Source organism: Bison bison, unplaced genomic scaffold (assembly GCF_000754665.1).
Source record: "Bison bison bison isolate TAMUID 2011002044 unplaced genomic scaffold, Bison_UMD1.0 scf7180017864286, whole genome shotgun sequence".
In the NCBI taxonomy this organism is placed as follows: Eukaryota; Metazoa; Chordata; class Mammalia; order Artiodactyla; family Bovidae; genus Bison; species Bison bison.
Genome location: NW_011494858.1, coordinates 2489801 through 2498366, shown reverse-complemented (window position 1 = coordinate 2498366; position 8566 = coordinate 2489801). Strand labels below are relative to the sequence as shown.

The window sequence follows — 8566 nt, the reverse complement described above, 5'->3', positions numbered from 1 at the left end:
AAGTAAAGGATATTTTTTAAATAAAAGATTTTAAACATACAGAAAAGTACAGTAGCAGAAGACAAGGAACAGCCATGAACTCACCTTTTCCCCGTGTCTTATCTTTACATTTTTCACTATTTGATTCTGTGTCAGTTAGTATTAATATTCAGTTTAGCTCCATTCTTCATGTCTACATTCTGGGCAGTGAAGTCAGTTCCCTTTCAGTATGTTTCCCATACCCCGCCCAGTGATTTCTGATTAATCCTTGGTGGTGGTTTAGTCACTAAGTCATGTCCGACTCTTGCGATCCCATGGTATGTAGCCTGCCAGGCTCCTCTGTCCATGGGATTTTCCAGGCGAGAATACTGGAGTGGGTTGCTATTTCCTTCTCCAAAATTAATCCTTACTGGCTACCTTAATCTGTGTGGCAGGCCAGGATATGTAAATTGCCAGTCACAGTACAATAGTTTGAAAAGAGACAAGAGGAAAGCAGATATTCAGGGAGCATCTAGCAACTTGCCACAATTTTAGGTCTCTTACCTTTAAAAAAAGTCCATTGTAGTTGAAGCCCTTTCCTTCTTCCTTAGAATTAACCATATATGAATGTGGTATATTATTCTTATGCATATTATTTTGTCTTTAGATTGTATGTTTGTGTCCATGAACAGTGTCTTATTTTAGTATCTTTTAAAACTGTGTGTAAGTGGAACATTCTGTGCATATCCTGCAGATTACTTTTTTCCTTCATTCAGCATTATTTACCCAGTTGATACACATAGTTCTACTTGAACTGTTGCTTTGCAGCCACACGTTCTGGGAAACAGACTCACTCAGAATCACAGTGCAGGTAGTGGAGTGCAGTTTATTACACCGGCGGGCACAAGGCAGAATCTCCTCTTAGCCAAGGACCCCAACCAGTTTTTGTGAAAACCTTATAGACCCTAAGTGTACTTGCTCACACCCACCTCCCCAAATTCCTTGAAACTAGTCTGGACAAGGTAAAAGAGAGATACGATCAAAGTTAACCCATGATTCGTGTCTCACAAGACTAGATAAAAAGTGGATATTTATCAATAGGCCTGTGGTCATATCCCGATAAACATAATGGAATTTACCACTTTGTTCTGTTACAGAGATAATTAGCATATTCTTTTAGGCAACGGAGAGTCCAAGTCCAAGTCCTGAGGCTCTTTTATCCGGGGGTCTGGTTTTCCATTGGTGTGCCATTTCTATAGACACCGGGCTCAGAGTTCAGAGTCCATTGGGAGGGTGACCATGCGTGTAGCCTAATGTCTGCAGCCTGGCCTGAGATGGAGTCCAGCTCTGTCTGTTTCCTCCTTCATGTGTAGTGTTGTTATACGGTTCATGTATCCACTTGCCTCTTGATGCATTTGTAGGTTATTACCTTTCTTCCCCATTATAAACAATGCTGCAGTCTTTATACATGTTTCTCTATACACATGTATGAGTTTCTCCTGGGTGTGTACCTAGAAGTGCAATTACAGAGTGAGAAGATAGTACTTTTGTCGGCTTTACTAGACACTATCAGATTGCTCTCCAAAGTGGCTGTGTCAAATTGCACTTGGAACAACGTTGTATGAGTGGCCTGTACAAACACCAAACTTGTGTTTTTGGTAATCTGTTGAAGTCAAATTCATTTCCCTGAATACTACTGAGGTTGAGTATATTTTCATGTTCATTGGCTATGTATGATTCCTTTTCTGTGATTTGCCCATTCATACCTTTTGGCCATTTTTTATTTGTGTGTTTTTGTTTTGATTTGGAGAAGTTTTTAAATACATTCTGATAAAGAAGCTGCCTACAATGCAGGAGACCCCGAGACAGAGGAGCCTGGTGGGCTACAGTGCGTGGGGTCGCGAAGAGTCAGTCACTACTGAGTGACTACACCACCACCACCACTAATCTTTTGCTGATTATTTCTGTTGTGGATATTTTCCCATAGTCTTTGGCTTATCATTTAAATGTCTGTGATGTTTTTGGTTGTGTTAAAAATTTTTCGTTTCCATAAAGTAGTTATTTTTTCTTTTATGGTTTGTGCTTTTTGAGTCTTCATTGAAAAATTCTTCTGTAACCAAGGATTTACAGATACTTTGTCTCATTTTCTTTTAAAGTTTGAGGTAGGAATTTAACTTTTACATGTGGATGAACATTTATTAAATAGTCCATCTCTCTCATACATTTGTGGTGCCACCTCTGTCATGCACCATTTGCATGCTCAAGGGCGTCTGATTCTGTACTTTGTTCTGTTTGATTAATCTTTTAATCTGCCTCTGTCCACAGTCACACTGACTTCATTCCTATAGCTTGATTGACATGTAGCAGTCAGAGTTCCACTGCCTTGCTGTTCAAAATTTTTATTGGCCACAAAAAATCAAAATCTTTTATGGCTTTGCCGTTCAGTTGGATTTTAGGATCTGCTTTTAAAGTTCTTTGAAAAACTATGTTGAGGTTTTTCTTGGAACTGTATTAATTATGAGGATTAATACCAAGATTATTTACTTTTCTAATAAATCTTCCATATGTGAGCATGCTATATCTTCATTTTTTTAAAAGGTCTTTCTGAGAAATTTTCTTAGAATTCTTAGATGAATTTTGTATGTTGATCTTGAATCCAGCAACCTTGCTAAAAGTTCTCATTAGTTCTAATTGCTTTTATTTTTTTGGATTTTCTGTCATTTCCTTTGTGGTTGCTCTGTTTTTTTTCTTTCCAGTTCTTAAATCCTTTATTTCTTCTTGTTTTACTGTTCTGAATAGGAATTCCAGTACATTGTTCAGAGGAAAAAGTGATAGACGGCATTTTTGACCTTTTCCTAACTTCATTCAAAGGGAATGCTTCCAACACTTCACCAATAAGCGTTTTGTTTACTGTAGATTTAGGGCAGATAACCTTATCAGGTTAACAAAATTCATTCTTTTTTCTAATTTCCTACCATTTCTTTGTTTTTGTTTTAAATATCATGAATAGATGCTAGGCTGTATTATTAAGTGTAAAAGGTAAGCCCCTGGCAACCATATAGTTACATTTCCTCCCACCACTATCCTTTTCTCTAATTTTGTCTTATACTTCATCTGTATGTTAATAAATTATACAATATAAAGTTAGAATTTTTTTTTCATCAACCATCTCTTTTAAGAAATCAAGAGGAAAAAATTTAGGCTTTTAAATTTACTGATATTTACCATTGCTGATATTCTTCATTTCTCTTACAGATCTGAGTTTCCATCTGGTTTCATTTTCCTTCTGCACTTCTTATAGACCTGCATACAGGTCTATGAGAGATGAGCTTTGGCTTTTTCTTATCTGAAAATGCCTTTGTTTCATGTAATGAGAAGTAATCCATTTTTTCTCTGTATATGATACTGTCTTTTTTTCTTCCTCTGGTTGGTTTAAGATTTTCTCTGAATCCCTAGTTTTCAGCAAATTGAATATGATGTGCTCTCGTTGTGATTTTCTTTGTATTTTCTTTGTATTTTTCTTAGAGTTAGCTGAACTCAGATTTGCGATTTTCTCTTTTCCACCAGCTGTGGACATTTTCAGTTCTTACTTTTATGTATACTTTTCTGCATATCTTTCTCTGCATAAGTTTCTCAGATGGAAACTTCATGGAAGGGCTTCCCTGGTGGCACAGTGGTAAAGAATCCACCTGCCAATGCAGGAGATGCAGGTTTGATCCTGGGTCAGGAAGATCCCCTGCAGAAGTAAATGGCTGCCCACTCCAGTATCCTTGCCTGAAAAATCCCATGGACAGAGGAGCCTGGCAGGCTACAGTCCGTGAGGTCGAAAAGAGTCAGATACGACTTAGCAACTAAACAGCAGCAGCAGCAAACTTCATGGTAGACGATAGTCCCTGTTGGATGAGAGTTCCTTGCCAGTATCTGATACTGTCAGTGTTCTGAATTTTAGCCATTATAGTACATGTATAGAGGTGTTTTGTTGTTTGAATTGTATTTTACTGGTATAGGGAGCATCTTTTCATATGTTTATTTGCCATCTGTATATCTTTGGTAAGGTTGCTTTCACTTTTAACTGCTCTGTAAACTGCTCTGAATCCTTACATAGCTTTTATTGAAAAAAATCCAATCTGATAATTTTTAATGAATACAGTTAGGCTTTTTATCTTTATTTAAATTACCTATGTATGGGATTTATTTCTGCCATTTTGTGCTTTCTATATTTGTGGGTTTTTTAAATCATTTTAAATTTCCTTTTATTCTAAATTGACTGGTTTTATTATTTCTCCTTTTTTTCCAGTTTGGTTTTTAATTATACATGCTGTTTTTACTTAATTAGTTATCTTTTAATATTAAAAATATTAATCATAAAGGCCTTAATCAAATATCTCTGCCCTAAACCTAAACACAACGCCCTTAAAACGCTTTCATTTCAGGTTCCTTTATTCCTTCTTACATGCTGTTGCTTTCTGGTATTTTTGTTCATTTAACCAAATAATTATTAACTTCTGTCATGTGCCAAGTACTATTCCAGGTGCTGTAGTAATAGCATTAAAATAAAGTCTCTGCCCTCGTGAGGCTTACAAGATATTTAATACATATATTACATTGTAAATTGGTGTTTGGTGCTAGAATGGAAAGGAAAGCATTAGGACAAAATAAAGAATGACTTAGAAGTGGAGATGCTATTTTGTATATGAGTTTCTCTTGTCCTCAGACATTTCATAAGATTTTTAGAGCTTAAATGTGAAAAACTTGATTCCCATGCTGGAGGAACTTGCATTCTAACCAGAGAGTCAGAGAAGTTAGAGATGTGAGAGCCATCAGCATACAGGGGAGGTATGTCAGCTTTACCTCTGGTGGATTCCCCAGGGACCTGTGTAGTGTCAGCCTGCAGACACATCCAGGGCAGAGTGGGGTGAGCCAGAGAAGACTGCAGAGCATGTTGAGAAAAGTGGGAGAGAAAGGAATGACCCTGGAACCAAGATAAGAAGAAGGTTTGGTTCTATTTACAGCTTGTCTGTTCCCAAGATATTAATAATTTAAGAGGCTGAGACCTCAGGTAGGATGAATATAAGAAAGCGACTTGTTTTGGTAGTTAGAACATTAGAGTGATTTGATTAAAAAAGAAAGTTTCATTGAAGTGAAGCCATACCACACTGGGTTGAGAATTTGAGAAGTTAGACACAGAAAGTGAAGCCTTCTTGCACAGAAGGTAGTAAAGGAAACAGTAGAGTGAGAGAGTGATGATTTGAAGGGAAGAGGGCAGCATTGTGGAAGTCAGGGCTAAGATGGATGTTCTGGCAAGATGTGAAACAAAACTCCCCTTGGAGACTTTCGGGGCTCTATGGCCAGGCGATAAGGTGGGCCTCTGGGCTGGAGAAGGTTTCTCCTGGATCCGTTACTTGCCAGAAACTCGTCCCCAGAATCTCTAGTTTTTCCATTGCTGATGGTGGCAATGTATTTCCTTGTGTCTGCGCTCATGGTCAGGAGGAAAGATGTAAATTTTCTGAAACCACGTTGTTCTGTTTTAATGAGTTGGCGTTTGAATTCAGGAGATAAAATTAAAAACATGGGGAAACATCCCCTGACCATTGCTCTTCAAATGCCTTAGCGTGAGAGGACATCACCATAATGTGCTAACTACCAAGACAAGTCTCTTTCTTATACTCATTCTACTTGAGACATCAAGTAGAATGAGATTTCCCTTTTCCAAACACACAACCACATCTCCCCATTTTTCTGTTCATTGTCCCCAGAAGTCCCTTGATTTTTCTGTCTCCCTATTTTAACTCATATTGTTTTGTCCACCTGAAATATCCTTTTGCCTTTTCCTAACTCAGACCAATTCCCCAGTCATTCTCCTTCACCATTTTCTCTCCTTGGTGTGCTGTAGCTCCTTGTAATTTGGCACCTGTTGCAAAAATAGAAAAGCATTTTGTAAATTGTAAAGTGTCATACAAACTTACTAATATTATCTGTCCTTCTGAACTGCAAGCTCATTGAAGGCAGAAACTGAGCCCTTTTCATGTTTATGTACATCAAACTACACAGTGTTGTGTCTTGTACATCCTTGTTATTTATTAAAGTCTGAATGAATTAGGGATATGTGATTCTTTGATAGGCTTAAGGGTTGTTAAGACTGGGCATGTAACACACCAGGTTCTGTCTTGCAGCTATTCCATTTATATTGAAATTCTCCTTCTATGGAATCTCCTTTAAAAGTAGATTCCCTAATTTGGATCCTCCACTGGTTTACATTTCGTTTTTTTCTTCACAGGCTACATACCTATCTAAATCAATAATTATAGGTTGCATAGTGATGTATTGGCATGCTTTTGACTGTAGTATTGCAGAATATCCAGTTAAACAGTCAGAGTTTTATCCCTTTGATAACAAAAAGTCCAGCTCTGTGCAGTTTCAGGATTAGTCTGTTAGTGGCCCCTGGGGATAGTCAGGGTCCCTTTTGCTTTCTGTTTCCACCTTGCCATCCTAAGCATGTTGACGTTGGCTCCCCTCATGCCCCCAAGATGGCTGCAGCACTTCTCAGCATGTTCTGCACACAGTATCCAAAGGCAGAATAGTGTCTCCTTCCGCTTCTCTATGAGGCAGCGTAACTTTTCCTGAATGCTTCCCAACAGATTTCCCTTCAGATCCTGCTGGTTGAGATGTGGTTATTTACACTGGCAAGAGGAGTGGAACAGTCACAGTTGGCTGGGACCAGTCAAGAATAGGTAGTCTAGCGGAAAATGATCACTTGAATTCAGTTAGAGGTCTAATGGCAACGAAAAGCAGGGGGTGGGGGTGGGATATGGAACAGTGTCTGCCATAGGTACTGTCTGTGTGTCCTTGACCTTCCCACCAGGGAAGTTAATATCCTTGTCGATTTCCAAGAAGAGGAAAGATACTTTTTACAATATTTCCACTGAGCTTGGTGTTGGATCTCAGAAATACTGTATTCGTCGACTCACTCATTCACGTAATAAACATGAACTGAGCACACATTTTGTGCCAGGTGTGGTGCTCAGCACGGGGGAAGTAGCTGAGTAAGACCTGCTCCTCCTCAGGCGAAGTGGCTGGCACTTAGTCCAGTGGAATAGGGTGGCTGAAGTAAAGCGGGGAGGACAGAGTTATTCTGTAATAAACTGATTTTAGGAAATTTATTTTTCAGCAGGAGATGTGGGACATGTGGATTTGGGATGTGAATTCATTTGAAAAGCCACTTTGGGGTAAGTTGATCACTGGGCGTAAATGACTTCAGGGTTGGACTTCTCTTTACATTGGGATTTGCTCTTACAGTGGCGCAGGTTCAGATTTACCCTGACTGGACTTGATGCCTCATATACATGCCAGAAAGTGAGTGGCTTGTACTAAAATCCTAGCACAGTAATTTGAGAAACATAACCATCAAGCATAGCCACATGTGGTACTGATTAATTAGCACATTCACTTCTCATTCACGAAAGCAATGTGAAGACTAAATGAAGACCACATTTAGAAATAGAAAGATACTTATTATATAGGGTTTAACCTGCTTGTGTTCACCCAGTAGTCCTGATATGTGGACTGGAGAGCACTCATGGCGCCAGTGTTAGGAGGATGAAGGGTTCAAGTTTGTCTCTGAGCTTCTCTTTGCAGGACTCCAAATGCATCAGTACAAATGTAAAATGTTCCTGATTTTTTTTGTTTCATCTAAGAAAGAGCCTTTAGAATTACTATTTAATATTTACTGAGTGTTTACTGTGAGTATGTTGTGCATTACTGCATTTAATTCAGGGACTGTGACCTGGGTATGTTTTTCTCATTCAAGGAATAAAGAGGCCCAGGTTTATGCAAATAAAGTAAAATTGCTAGGAGCACATTACTGATATTAATACGTTCTGGAATTCAAATGTGAATTTTAGCATTTGGCCTAATAGACCATCACTTCTGTTTTAAAATGCTGATTGTGTTGGCTGTTCCCAAGACCACCCCCAGATTTAGTGATTGCCTAGGAGGATCTATTTCTGCTTTATTGACTGTGCCAAAGCCTTTGACTGTGTGGATCACAATAAACTGTGGAAAATTCTGAAAGAGATGGGAATACCAGACCACCTGACCTGCCTCTTGAGAAATCTTTATGCAGGTCAGGAAGCAACAGTTAGAACTGGACATGGACCAACAGACTGGTTCCAAATAGGAAAAGGAGCACGTCAAGGCTGTATATTGTCACCCTGCTTATTTAACTTATATGCAGAGTACATCATGAGAAACGCTGGGCTGGAAGAAACACAAGCTGGAATCAAGATTGCCAGGAGAAATATCAATAACCTCAAATATGCAGATGACACCACCCTTATGTCAGAAAGTGAAGAGGAACTAAAAAAGCCTCTTGATGAAAGTGAAAGAGGAGAGTGAAAAAGTTGTCTTAAAGCTCAACATTCAATAAAGATCATGGCATCCGGTCCCATCACTTCATGGGAAATAGATGGGGAAATAGTGGAAACAGTGTCAGACTTTATTTTTCGGGGCTCCAAAATCACTGCAGATGGTGGCTGCAGCCATGAAATTAAAAGATGCTTACTCCTTGGAAGGAAAGTTATGACCAACCTAGACAGCATATTGAAAAGCA

The 8566-nt window shown here is 38.7% G+C and overlaps 1 protein-coding gene across 1 annotated transcript in view; it reads left to right on the top strand.

The window, feature by feature from the left end:
- Window positions 1–6766: 6766 nt before the first annotated feature.
- GALNT1 (polypeptide N-acetylgalactosaminyltransferase 1) overlaps window positions 6767–8566 on the top strand; it is an 80767-nt gene continuing 78967 nt past the window's right edge. Inside the window, exon 1 of the mRNA XM_010849755.1 lies at window positions 6767–7184. The gene's annotated coding sequence lies outside the window, so the exon portion shown is untranslated. The remainder of the gene's footprint in view (window positions 7185–8566) is intronic.